We start from the raw sequence: 14125 nt of genomic DNA, 5'->3' as shown, positions 1-14125 counted from the left end.
GGTTTCTCGCCAAAAACAGCTGCTATTGTTTAACGGACCGTGTTAACCCTTTACCAGCTTTATCAACAGATCCCTACCTTTTGCTCTCTTCCATTCATCCAGTAGACAGAGAAACCCTCAATGCTGACCACGTAGGCAGAGGGGCTGGGATGGCTTGTACTAGGTAAGCCAGCAGTGAAACAAAAGACACAGCAATCTCTCATTTTCCACCAGTTTAGCATTCTTCCCCTCACGTCCGCTGTCTTGTTCTCTGGTGACTGTATATATGCTAACAAAGTACTCGGTAGAGGATGTTTTACACCCTGCCATTTTAGTCTAGCCTGGAGTCCTCCCTGCCAATTTATCTTCTGGTCAGAGCGTATCTGAATTCCCAAGAGACAAGCCTGCTGAGTCCTTCAGGATATCTTAAAACCGCCAGTTCGTTTAGACTGTTCAAAAGTACGCGACTTAAAGGGAAATTACAAGGTGAAGCAATTTAGAAATATACCGAGAACTTTTGCGAGCTGTTTGTAAAACGTTGCCATGTATCGCCAGCGCCGATTTATATATAATCTTGTAGCGCAGTAACAATGGAACGTGTGATACTGTGAGCATCGCCGAGTCGTGGATGAAAGAAGATCACAGTTGAGTGCTTAAAATCCAAGGATTCTAATTGTATCGAAAGGACAAACACGTAGGCAGAGGGGCTGGGATGGCACCCTTGGTAAAAAAAAAATGAAATCAAATTATCAGAAAGAGGAAAATTAACGTCGAAAATGTAGGATCCTTATGAGTAGAGTTCAAAAGACCCTGATGGACAATATATACGGGCCTCAGAACAGGATATGGGGTATAAATTTGAAAGGGATATAGAAAAGTTACGTTAATAGGGGCACTTTTACAATTCTGCTGGGGGATTTCAATATGCAGGTAGATTCGAAAAACCCATCTATTTACAGGACACGTCAAACACGAAGCATTCCGTAAACCATTCAAGTTACATTCAGTTACAAACTGCTATCTGAAGTCTGCGCCCAGGTCCCCTCTTATGGCAGCACACTTCCACGTCTCCATATCACCATCCGTGACCTGGTCCATCGGTCAACCAGAGAGCAAGTTCTTTCAGCGCACTAGATTTATTCTCCAGTGGCGCCATCATCTAAACGGCAGCTCGTGGGAGGAGCTGCAATGCTCCTTAAACGGGCCAATCCCTAGCTAGGTCAGGTGAGGAGATTTTGATGAACAGGTGAGATATACACTTATTGCAACATCCAACCCTTCGAAAGTCACAAAACCCTGACACCCAGTCCCCAAACTGGTGTAATCCCTGCGGGCGCCCCTCTGCTACATATAAAATGTAACACCATAATACCCAAAATTATCAGTCGCTAGTTTCTACACAGTGTACTACAGCAGTCTACCAACCTCCTCATGCCCCACTGTCTTAACGTTTGGCTGATGCATATGTCACACTCACAAAACTACAGTATATTCCCTAATACACCATCCTCCGGGCCTCTGGACAGAAATCGGTTCCTGAAATTCCAAACGTTACTCTAATTACAGATCTAAATAAGTAGGAGAGGAAAATTACATTCACTTCAGATCTCTTCCACACTTTCAAACCAATCATGTCCCTAAGTGCGCGTAGAAATAGACTACCTATCATTCCGAATTGGCTAAGTACAAGAAAGAGCAGAGATGACAGTAAAATATTCCAGAAATTTGATCACACCCTCTTCGCCCATTCAACCGCTGATAGCTAAAACTTTCAGCGGTGTCTGACAGTAATTGCTCTGTGTTCAAGTAACTTTGTTTCATGTTCAGAAGCAACAGTTCACATTCCATGCCATGATAGATCGTTCAAGTTCAATTGAAGTTTATTTGTCATTCAACCATACACGAATATCCATGAATGCAGCCAAACGAAACACCGTTACTCCGGGGCCAAGGTGCAAAGGTCAGAGGCAACAGCTGCACACAGCACAAAACAGATATAAGATCGCAAGCAAATATACGATATTAGTAAAGTACAGTTATACAAAATAAAAGTCGGAAGATCCCGAGTACATGAATGTTGCGGAAATGTTGGACACAATACGGCTTGTCTTCTGCCAAACGAATACTGCCGGGCAGCTCTGACTCCAGCTTGTATGCCGCACTGCACCGCTTCGGACGCCTCTCTCCTGGGCGGCTGTAAACAGTCGACATCGCGGCTTGAGGCCTAATCCTCCCTGTGACCGAGATCACGCAGCACCCCGCCGTCCGTAAATAAATCAGAGAATCGAACTTGCAACATTCTGCATTAACAATGTCCAACAGGATCTTGCGACCTCACGAAAAGCGACTAGCGCGATTACTCGCTATTAGACTGCATACCACCTTTGCGGGTTCTCAATTAGAGGAGGAATTCTGGGGCTCTTTTCTAACCTCTCTTCCCCATTTTCACTATCTAACCAAATGTCCCCATCCCCCGTCCACATGTCGGAGTCACCACCCCGCATTATCAGGACTCAGACTTAAACGGAACCCAGTCACCAGTTATTTCTATGCGCAGGTTCTAACTGCTGCACCTTTACTAGCTGACAGGCTGTCTCTGTACTCCTATCCTCTAGGTCTTTAGCCTAGTGTGCTCTGACCGAGCTGCCTCCCCCATGGTAAAGCATCGCTGGCTCAGTACTTCCAGCTCGTTTCTCAAGCTATCTATCGCTTTTTTTTTCTGTAAAATTATCTCGTACTGCTGCTTTACTATATGTACCACCAGCCACAAATAAAACCCTCTAGTTCCCCTTCCGGGGAAAACATACCTCGTTAAATGCAGACAGGAGGTGGTGTCCCATTTTGATCCCGCGGGACACCATCTTATGACCAGTCTGCTGACAACCCGCACCGTTATCTACCCTGGAAATTGCTAGTATTACCCTTAACCCTCTATTTTAGTAAGCTCCATGTACCTGTAGAAAAGTCTCTTCAAAGACCCTATCGCATCCGCCTCCACCACCGTTGCCGGCAGTTCATTCCACGTATTAGGCACTCTCTGCGTAAAAAAAACTTACCCCTGACATCTGCTCTGTACCTACTCCCCAGCACCTTAAGCTTGTATCCTCTTGTGGCAACCATTTCAGCCCTGGGATAAAGCACCTGACCATCCACACGATCAATGCCTCTCATCATCTTATACACCTCCATCTCTCATCTTCCGCCGCTCCAAAGAGAAAATGCCGAGTTCACTCAACCTGTTTTCAGAAGGCATGCTCCCCAATCCAGGCAACGTCCTTGTAAATCTCCTCTGCACTCTTTCTATGGCTTCCACACCCTTCCTGTAGTGAGGCAACCAGAACTGAGCACAGTACTCCAAGTGGGGTCTGGTCTAACCAGGTCCTATATAGCTGCAACATCACCTCACGGCTGCCAAATTCAATTCCACGACTGATGAAGGCCAACACACCGTATGTCTTCTTAACCACAGTGTCAGCCTGCGTACCTGCGTTTAGTGTCCTATGGACTCGGACCCCAAGATCCCTCTGATTCTCCACACTGCCAAGAGTTTTACCATTAATACTATATTCTGCCATCACATTTGACCTACCAAAATGAACCATTTCACACTTCTCTTGGTTGAATTCCATCTGTCCAGTTTTTAATCCTATCAATGTCCCGCTGTAACCACTGACAACCCTCCACACTATCCACAACACCTCCAACCTTCGTGCCATCAACAAACTTACGAACCCATCCCTCCACTTCCTCATCCAGCTCATTTATAAAAATCACGAACAGTAAGGGTCTCAGAACAAATCCCTGAGGCACACCACTGGTCACCGGCCTTCATGCAGAATATGACCCGTCTGCAACCACTCTTTGCCATGGTGTGAACTTCCTATGATTCAGGACATTTACAAGGACAGGTGTGTATAAAGGGCCTGTAGGATCATTGAGGATTGAAGCCATCCCAACCACAATCTATTCCAGCTGCTACCATCCGGGAAGCGGTACCGCAGCATAAAAGCCAGGACCGACAGGCTCTGGGACACTTCTTCGACCAGACCATCAGACTGATGAACTCACGCTGAGTGTGCTCTATATTACATTGACTGTTCTGTTTATTATAAATTACTATGATTGCACATTGCACATTTAGATGGAGACGTATCGTAAAGATTTTTACTCCCCATGTATGTGCAGGATGTGAGAAATAAAGTCAATTCAATTCAATAAAGGTTAACTTACAGGTTGAGTCATAGAAACATAGAAAACCTACAGCACAATACAGGCCCTTCAGCCCACAAAGCTGTGCCGAACATGTCCTTACCTTAGAACTACCTAGGCTTACCCAGAGCCCTCTATTCTTCTAAGCTCCATGTATCCATCTAGGAGTCTCTTAAAAGGCCCTATCGTCTGCGCCTCCACCACCGCCGGCGGCAGCCCATTCCACACACTCACCACTCTCTGCGTAAAAAACTTACCCCTGATATCTCCTCTGTACCTACTTCCAAGCACCTTAAGACTATGCCCTCTCGTGTTAGCCATTTCAACCCGGGGAAAAAGCCTCTGACTATCCACACGATCAATGCCTCTCATTATCTTGTACACCTCTATAGGGTCGCCTCATTCTCCGTCACTGCACGGAGAAAAGGCCGAGTTCACTCAACTTATTCTCATAAGACATGCTCCCCAATCCAGGCAACATCCTTGTTAATCTCCTCTGCACCCTTTCTGTGGTTTCAACGCCCTTCCTGTAGTGAGGCAACCAGAACTGAGCACAGTACTCCATGTGGGGTCTGACCAGGAGTCGGTGGTAAGAAAAGCAGCTGCAAAGTTAACATTCATTTGGAGAGGGCTGTGAATCACTTCACACAGTACATTTCCGCGAGCGTCACCTTTTGTACATACAGTCACTCTATGTTAATTGTACATTGTGTGTGATTGGATTGTTTTTATATTTTTAAAATTGTGTTCTTTCATTTATTGTTTTTTATGCTGCATCAAATTCGCAATGCAATCTTTTTTTTCTCATTTACACTGCTGTAGTAAAGAGTGAAAATAAATAATCATGAATCTTGATGGGCAAGAAGCAGAAATATTTAACATTACACTCGGTGAGGATCGGAACCATGGTACATATTTCCACCAGTCAGAATTAATAAAATCAGTCCAATCCAAGGTGTCCAATCACAAAGAGGAGAACGTTTGCAGATGCTGGAAGTTACCGAGCAACAGACACACAAAATGCTGGAGGAACTCAGCAGGCCAGGCAGCACCTGTGGAAAAGTATAGAGTCGATCCTTCGGCAGGACTGGAGAGAGAGAGAAAAAAAGCTGAGAAGTAGATGTAAAATGTGGCGGGAGAGCAGAGAGAAATATCAGTCGACAGGTGAAACGGAGGGGGAGGATTTAAGCAAAGAGCTGGGAAGTAATTTGGTGTAAGAGACAGAAGGCCCTGGGGAGGAGCACCAGAGGAAGGTGATGGGCAGGCAAGGAGATAAGGTGAGAGAGAGAAAAGGGGGTGGGAAATGGTGAAGGGGAGGGGCATTACTGGAAGTTCGAGAAATCGATGTTCATGCCATCAAGTTGGAGGCTACCCAAACGGAATATAAGGTGTTGCTCCTCCTGACACGACCATGGAAGAGGCATGGATAAACATATCGGAATGGGAATAGGGAGTGGAATTAAAATGGATGACCACGGGGAGATCCCCGCTTTGACTGGCGGACGGAGCGTAGGTGCTCGGCGAAGCGGTCTCCGGATCTACGTCATGCCTCACCGATATATCAGGAAGTCACACCGGGAGCACCGAACACAGCATATGACTCCAACAGACTCGCAGTTCAAGAGTCGCCTCACTTGGAAGGAATATTTAGGGCTTTGAATGGTCGTGAGGGAAGAGGTGAAGGGGCAGGTGTGGTACTTCTTCCGCTTAGGATAAGTGCCAGGAGGGAGATCGATGGGGAAGAACGAATGGACAAGGGGGTCACGTAGGGAGAGATTCCTGAGGAAAGATGAAGATGGGAGGGTGCAGGGAAGATGTGTTTAGTGGTAGGATCTCGTTGGAGATGGCGGAAGTTCCGAAGAATTGAGTGCTGAACGCGGAGGCTGGGGAGTGGTAGGAGAGGACAAGAGGAACCCTATCCCTGGTAGAGTGGCGGGAGGATGGGATAAGAGCAGACGTGCGTGAAACGGAAGAGATGCAGTTGAGGGCAGCGTTGATGGTGGCGGAAGGGAAGCCCCTTTCTTTGAAAAAGGAGGAAATCTCCTTCATTCTGGAATGAAAAGCCTTGTCCTGAGAGCAGATGAGGCGGAGGCGGAGGAATTGAGAGAAGGTGATGGCATTTTTACAAGTAACCGGGTGGGAAGAGGTATAGTCCAGGTAGCTGTGAGATTCCGTGGGTTTATAATGGACATCAGTGGATAATCTCTCTCCAGAGATAGAGACATTGCGATCAAGAAAAGGGAGGGAGGTGTCAGAAATGGGCCAGGTAAATTTGAGGGCAGGGTGGAAGTTGGAGGCAAAGTGGATGAGGTCGACGAATTCAACATGGGTGCAGGAAGCAGTACCAATGCAGTCGTCAATGTAGCGATGGAATGAACATCGATTTCTCTAAATTCCGGTAATGACCCCCACCCCCTCCACCATTTCCCATCCCTTTTTCCCTCTCTGGGTAGCAGCGGTGTTATTGGTAGTGGGGCTAAAGGACTGATGAATACAGGTTTTAATTTGGGAATGTGTAAAGTGGGATGAACTTTAGGGTCTTGGGGAGCTGCAAGGTGTAAGCCACTGGGTTTACTTTCTTAAGAACCTCGAAGGGTCCAATGAACACGGGCGCCAGTTTCCTAGACTTCACCAGCAGAAGCATATCCTTAGTATACTGCCAGACCTTTGCCTAGGCTGTAAAGCTGGTCCCTGTCTTCCGTTGTGGTTACGCTTTATTTCAGTCTTCCGGGTAGGGGCCAACAAAATCTCCCTTGCCCTGGTCCATTTTCCTTGCAGCGTCGGTCAAGATCTTCGGTCGTAGGAAACCCAATCTCAGCTTTATTAGCATTCGAACAGGGACATACCTCCGCAGAATTCTGTAAAGTGTTGTAGGCGACCTTGGTCCACATCAAATGTTCGCACCGCTCATCTGTTTTTGTTTTAGGCCAACCATCTCAGGGTTCGTCCCATATTCTGGTTCACCCACTGGCCGTTGGACTCCGGGTGAAACCCGGAGAAAGGCTCGCTGTAGCCCCGATCAGTGTATAGAACGCCCTCCAAAAACGTGACGCGAATTGTGGAAACCGATCCGACATCGTGTCCACCGGAGATCCGAGGATTCTGAAGACTTGAAGCAGGAAAATCTCGCCAATCTCCACTGATGAAACCTCAGCAGTCTCTCCAAGTAGACGAAGGCGCACTTATGGAGAATATCCCGGCGCACGTCTTTTAGAAAGTCCCGGGAAACTGCTGGCACGTTTGCGAGGCCGAAGGGCACGACCAGGCACCACGACTGGTGTGTTTTATACAATCTTCCACTCGTCGCCCTCTTTTATGCGGACCAGATTGTACGCACTCCGCAAATCTAGCATCGAGAATACTCTTGACCTATGGAGAATCTCGAGGGCAGTATTCGTGTGTGGAAGCGGGTAACGATTCGTGGCCGGGATACGATTCAGCTCTCTGAAGGGTCCATAAGACCATAAGATATAGGAGTTCATTTGGCCCATCAAGTCTGCTCCGCCATTCAATCATGGGCTGATCCAATTCTTCCAGTCATCCCCACTCCCCTGCCTTTACCCCATTCCCTTTGATGCCTTGGCTAATCAAGAACCTATCTATCTCTGCCTTAAATACACCCAATGAGCTTGGCTTCCACAGCCGCTCGTGGCAACAAATTCCACAGATTTGCCACCCTCTGACTAAAGTAATTTCTCCGCTTCTCCGTTCTCAAAGGACATCCTTCAATCCTGAAGTCGTGCCCTCTTGTCCTAGAATCTCCTACCATGGAAAATAACTTTGCCATATCTAATCTGTTCAGACCTTTTAACATTTGGAATGTTTCGATGAGATCCCCCCTCATTCTCCTGAACTCCTGGTATACAGTCCAAGAGCTGCCAGACTTTCCTCATACAGTAACCCTTTCATTCCTGGAAACATTCTTGTGAATCTTCTCTGAACCCTCTCCAATCTCAGTATATCCTTTCTAAAATAAGGAGCCTAAAACTGCACACAATGCTCCAAGTCTGGTCTCACGACTGCTTTACTGAGCCTCAACATCACATCTCTGCTTTTATATTCTATACCTCTAGAAATGAATGCCAACATTGCATTCTCCTTCTTTACCACTGACTCAAACTGGAGGTTAACCCTTAGGGTCTCCTGCACAAGGACTCCGAAGCCCCTTTGCATCTCTGCATTTGGAATTCTCTCCCCGGTACAGAACAAGAGTCCAGGCGCTTCCCGTAATGAAGACCTCTTTAAATCCTTGTAGAATTGAGGAGAATCGATGACATGGAAACAAATGTCCTCCGCATATTCCTCTATCCTCATTCGCAAAACCGGTGTCTGCTGCAGGATCTGCACGGACACAAGAGGACGATAGTCCAGGGCAGAAGCGGGCAAGAGCTGGCTCAACTCCTTCAGAGGTATATTGAGCCATCGGGCAGTCCCCGAGTCCAGGATATTAGCAGCTGCCCCAGAGTCCACCAAGTCATTGCTTCCTCTCCGATCTCCGCCTTCAGCGTGACACTACAATCAATGGCTGCTACCGCCACAGTTCTCCCGACGCTGTATGGTCTGAGCAATTTCCCGACAGCAGCAGCTTCGGACATTCTGCCTGCCGATGACCTGATTCACCGCAGTAAGAGCAGCAACGTCGACTCCGACGCAGGGCTCAAGGGTCCTGTGCCGTTGATTTGTATGGGCTCGACAGGATGTTGAGAAGGAGACGGGATGACCATTGTCCACGGTAGGGAAGTGGAACTGCAATGCGTCGAGGCCAGGCTTGGGCTAGCCCTCTTTGTTCTCTGAGGTAGTTCCACTATCGCTCCGGCAGGTGATTGTCGACCAGAGCCTCTAAATCCTCTACCAGCTCTCCCAAGGCAAGAATGTTCTTTAGTTCGACTCGGAGACCGTGACGGTACAGAAAGGACAAGACCTTCCCGTTCCAGCACACTCCCTGGTCAGAGTCCGAAACTATAGCGTAGATGCCTGCTGAACGACAACCCTGACCTTCATACATCAGACAGTCCGAGGCTCTGTTTGCTACGGAGGAATGATGGAACACCTTCTTCCTAGCGTCCATGAATTCCTCTGAATCCGTGCAAATTTCCCACCTGAGCTTCCAATGCGCGGTAGCTGAGACCAGGTCTCTCCAGATCAGGAAAGAAATCATGAAGGCCACCTTTCCGCGTTCTGCAGGGAACCGGGACAGCTGCAGTTCAAGCACCAATGAGCACTGAGTGAGGAATCTGCGGAAGAGCCCGGCTCACCGCTGAATCTTTTCAAGGTCAGATGGTGGACTGACACCGCAGAGCGACTGATGGCTGCACCCTAATGAGTCCAGCTCCTCCTTGCGATATGGGGTCGTGTGTCTCCAGGCTCTGTGTGGGAATTTTCTCGCTGTAGCTGGCTACATCTGACGAGAGGCTCCGATACCCCACTGGGTCCATGTTAGACTCAACCGCACCGTGACGAGAGACCTCGGCCAGGATGATTATGGGCCAAGTGCTGGAGGATCCGAGACTAGAATCGATACTGAAAGGAGAACAGAGTTCTACACTAGACAGTAGGCGAGAATCCAAAATTTCAGGCCCTCTTTAAATATTGAAATCCTGGCGACAAACATGGCCACCAATTAGCGGTGTGGGCCGAAATCTTTAAAGGGGCCGCGTCCGTTATCCAGATTCCGGAGAGGCAAGAGCATCTAAACTCCTGATACTGGCGCGTTTGAGTGCGTGTTGTAACACAAGGAAATAAAATAAATACATACATAGAGTGTTGCGATTATCTGGAATGTTTTACCTATTAAAACGCCAGAAGCAGTTTCATTAAAGGGGTACTGTGCAGATATTCGGAGATGGTGAAGATAATTGATCAGTGGAACTAACGGAAAGCCTCACCAAAATTAATTGTTAATTATTTTATTATTGTCAGATAAATCGATGAACTATAGGAACAGAATGAGGATATTTGGCCCATCAGGCATACTCTGCTAATCAATTAAGGAAATTTCGTTCAACCCCATTCTCCTTGTAACCGTTAATCCCCTGACCGATCAAGAAGCCACCCACATCGTCATTAATATACGCAATGACTTGTCCTTCAGAGACTACTATGGCACTAAATTCACAATACTATAGCTCAAGGAATTCCTCGTCATCATTGTTCTAAAGGAAAATCCTAGTGTCATGAGGCTGTGCCCTCTGGTCTTATTCTACCCCACTATTTTTCTCATTGGGCAGTTATCAGCACGGAGCTAATAAAAAGAAAGGAAGAGTAAACGGAGCGGCCATTGTGTGAGTGGGGTATTATTAGAGTAGTCTTATCTTAGGTGAGAACAAGCTTGGACAAGCAAAGGCAGGGGTTCGAAGTTAGTAAATGAGAAAGTTCTTAGTAGTTTTCCCCCTATTAGTGCATAGCTAGCCCACTTAGAATAGTTGTGGTATGTTGCCGCATCATATGTTAACTCCCAGGTGCAACGGTCAGGGATGTGTCGGATTGGGTTCACGCCATTCTGAGGGGGAGGGAGGAGTGAACAGTCAGAAGTCATGGTACATATTGGTATCAGCGACATAGGTAGGAAAGAGGAAGAGGTCCTGAAGACAGGACATAGGTAGAAATCTGAAAAGGAGGACCACCAGGGTAGTAACTTCTGCCTTGTTGTCTGTGCCACATGCCACTTAGGATAAGAATAGGATGATTTGGCAGATGAATGTGTGGCTGAAGAACTGGTACAGGGAGCAGGCTTTCAGATTTTTGGATCATTGGGATCTCTTCTGCAGAAGGTGCAGTATGACTGGTACAGAAAGGACGGGTTACAGATGAACCAGTGGCTTCCAATATTCTTGTAGGCAAGATTGCTCGAGCTTTTGGGCAGGGTTTAAAGTAGTGTAGCCCTCAGGTTGTGTCGGCTGCATAAGTCCAGGGAAGACAATCTCCGGCCCTGCCAAACTGGTGAGATTGAGATGCGAGCCACCCCGAAACCCCCGTTTATGTGGATGTTGCGTGATCTGTTACCCTGTTACACATCAGTACCGCGAAATAACCGACAGTGCACCGCATACAATTAAACGATTTAGCTTTATACTTCTTAATTTGGCTACAGGGTTAGTGAAGGAAAATCAAAAAAAGAAAAGGGGCCATTTTAAATGAAACAGTCTAATATGCACAAGTTGGAGCTCACTGTTCCCCCTTCGCCGATCCTCCTTCGATCTCCCCGGCCTTCGTCGGGTCATGGCTCCGTTTGGCCGTTCCCCTTTAATGCTCCTTTCTCCCTGATTATGCCCTAATTTCAATCATTAGATTTCCAATTGCTGCTAGTTTACCTAATTACAGTACACCTGGTTTTCATCAGAGACTGAAATAAGTACGATGGCGTCTCTTTCTCAGGTGGCCAGTTTGTTCTGTTGCACAGGGCGACTGAGGGAAACCCAAGTGCAGGACACCAGCACGTCGACTGAGTTGGGGATGCTGGCGTAGACGTGAATGTAGAACAGCAAACTGGAGGCGGGATCTACAGGGACTATCTTGAAACTAGAGCAGAACTTGGAACTAAAGTTAGAACTAACAGTTCTAAGTGGACAAGAGAACGAGGTATCACAGGAGACTAAACCAACAAACTGGTAACCTAAGAAAGAGAAGCCATCGTACTTATTTCACAGTCTCTGATGAAAACCAGGTGTAATGTAATTAGGTAAACAAGCATCAATTGGAAATCTAATGATTGAAATTAGGGCATCATCAGGGAGAAAGGAGCGTTATAGGGGAACAGCCAAGCAGAACCATGACAGCTTCGAGTCATGGCTCAGCTCCAGCGTCTTCTCTCCATCCCCCACAGAACAAAAGACCCAGATCACCCTGAGTCGAAAACACGGCACGAAAACGCCTACCCGTCATTGGACGGCTCACATTCCAGAGCACCCATTATCTCTAACCATAACCCAAACATTGCTTCTACAGAAAGACCATTACGTTAGCAGTGAAACCTTTCCCGGGGTGTTAAACTCTCCCTCCACCAAAATTAGACATGTTCTCATGACATTGAGATAATTTGCCACCCCTTCATACAAAGCACAAAGTCCAACCCAGGTGTAAATGGCAGTGACATAGCTCACCAAGGCGATAGGTGCCACATTCTGTTACTCCGGTACTACAAAGGCTTATCCAGTGGTCTCCTGATTCTTTGAGACCTCCTTACCCCCTCATCTACTTCTTCAGGTTCAGGCGCTCTTTAGGGTCTACGTGGCTAGGCCTCCGCTGGTCTATCACCCGTGCCCTACTGTAATTTGGGCCCCTCTGTCCCTTGGCTGAGCCCCACTTCATCCCTTGTAGGGTCCCGCTGAAACCCAGTCTGTCTGGAGATATCCGCCTCACCCCCCCCCCCCACCCCGACAGCGTGAGATGGGGTGGGAATCTCTTACTCAATCATTGGGGTGTTAGCAAAAGTCAGCATATATCACACCCCCATTTCCTCATCCTCCGAGTCAGTGCCCCATTCAGAGACAGGATCCGGCCTAATCTCTCCTGCTGTTGCTCATTCAATCGCCCCACGTCGCCGCACAGTCACCTTACTTGGTGTAGGCTCCAGGTGGGGCTCTGGCTCAACCTGTCCCTCTTGTCCCAGAGGCAGAAGGTGGTTCCAATGGAGAATCTTTTCAGGCCCATTCCCATCCTCTGCCTTCACCCGGAAAACTGGTACGTCTGGCACCTGACTCTCCACTACACAGGGCGTAGCTGCCTGGCGGTCAGCCAATTTATGTTTCCCAGTTCGCCGCAAATTCCTTATGAGGACTCCGTCTCCCGGCATGAGTTGGGAGAACCTCACCTTTTGATCATACCTCCTCTTATTTCCTTGATTCTGCTTGACAGCTGCGACCTCAGCTCATTCACAAGCCTTTTTCAGCTCCCTTCTCAAATCAAACACATACTTCAGATAAGTCTTCAGTGGTAGGTCTTCCTTGCCAGTCCCAAAACAAAGGTCGATTTGCATCCTCGTCTCACACCCAAACATAGAAAATAGATACATAGAAAACCTACAGGGCAATATAGGCCCTTCGGCCCACAAAGCTGTGCTGAACATGCCCCTACCTGAGAACTATCTAGGCTTTACCCATAGCCCTCTATTTTTCTAAGCTCCATGTAGCCATCCAGGAGTCTCTTAAAAGACCCTATCGTTCTGCCTCCACCACTGCTGCTTGCAGCCCATTCCACGCACTCACCACTCTCTGCGTAAGAAAACTTACCCCGACATCTCCTCTGTACCTACTTCCAAGCACCTTAAAACTGTGTCCTTTCGTGCTAGCCATTTCAGCCCTGGGAAAAAGCCTCTGGCTATCCACATAATCAATGCCTGTCATTATCTTGTACACCTCTATCAGGTCACATCTCATCCTCCATCGCTCCAAGGAGAAAAGGCCAAGTTCACTCAAACTACTGTCATAAGGCATGCTCCCCAATCCAGGCAACATCCTTGTATCCTCTGCACACTTTCTATGGTTTCCATGTCCTTCCTGTAGTGAGGCGACCAGAACTGAGCACAGTACTCCAAGTGGGGTCTGACCAGGGTCCTATATAGCTGCAACATTACCTCTCGGCTCTTAAACTTAATCCAGCGATTGATGAAGGCCAATGCACCGTATGCTTTCTCAACCACAGAGTCAACCTGCATAGCAGCTTTGAGTGTCCTATGGACTCGGACCCAAAATCGCTCTGATCCTCTACTCTGCCAAGAGTTTTACCATTAATATTATATTCTGCCATCATATTTGACCTACCAAAATGAACCACCTCACACTTAACTGGGTTGAACTCAATCTGCCACTTCTCAGCCCAGTTGTGCATCCTATCAACGTCCCGCTGTAACCTCTGACAGCCCTCCGCACTGTCCACAACATCCCCAACCTTTGTGTCATCAGCAAATTTACTAACCCATCCCTCCACTTCCTCATCCAGG

At 47.6% G+C, this 14125-nt stretch overlaps 1 long non-coding RNA gene across 1 annotated transcript in view; it reads left to right on the top strand.

Moving 5' to 3' along the window:
- LOC140197912 (uncharacterized) overlaps positions 1 to 14125 on the top strand; it is an 86550-nt gene that overhangs the window by 23768 nt on the left and 48657 nt on the right. The gene's annotated exons all lie outside the window — the stretch shown is intronic.

The sequence above is a fragment of the Mobula birostris genome, chromosome 5, assembly GCF_030028105.1.
Source record: "Mobula birostris isolate sMobBir1 chromosome 5, sMobBir1.hap1, whole genome shotgun sequence".
Classification (NCBI taxonomy): domain Eukaryota; kingdom Metazoa; phylum Chordata; class Chondrichthyes; order Myliobatiformes; family Myliobatidae; genus Mobula; species Mobula birostris.
The sequence above is the reverse complement of the archived record's forward strand: the minus strand, read 5'-3'. Positions and strand labels throughout refer to the sequence as shown.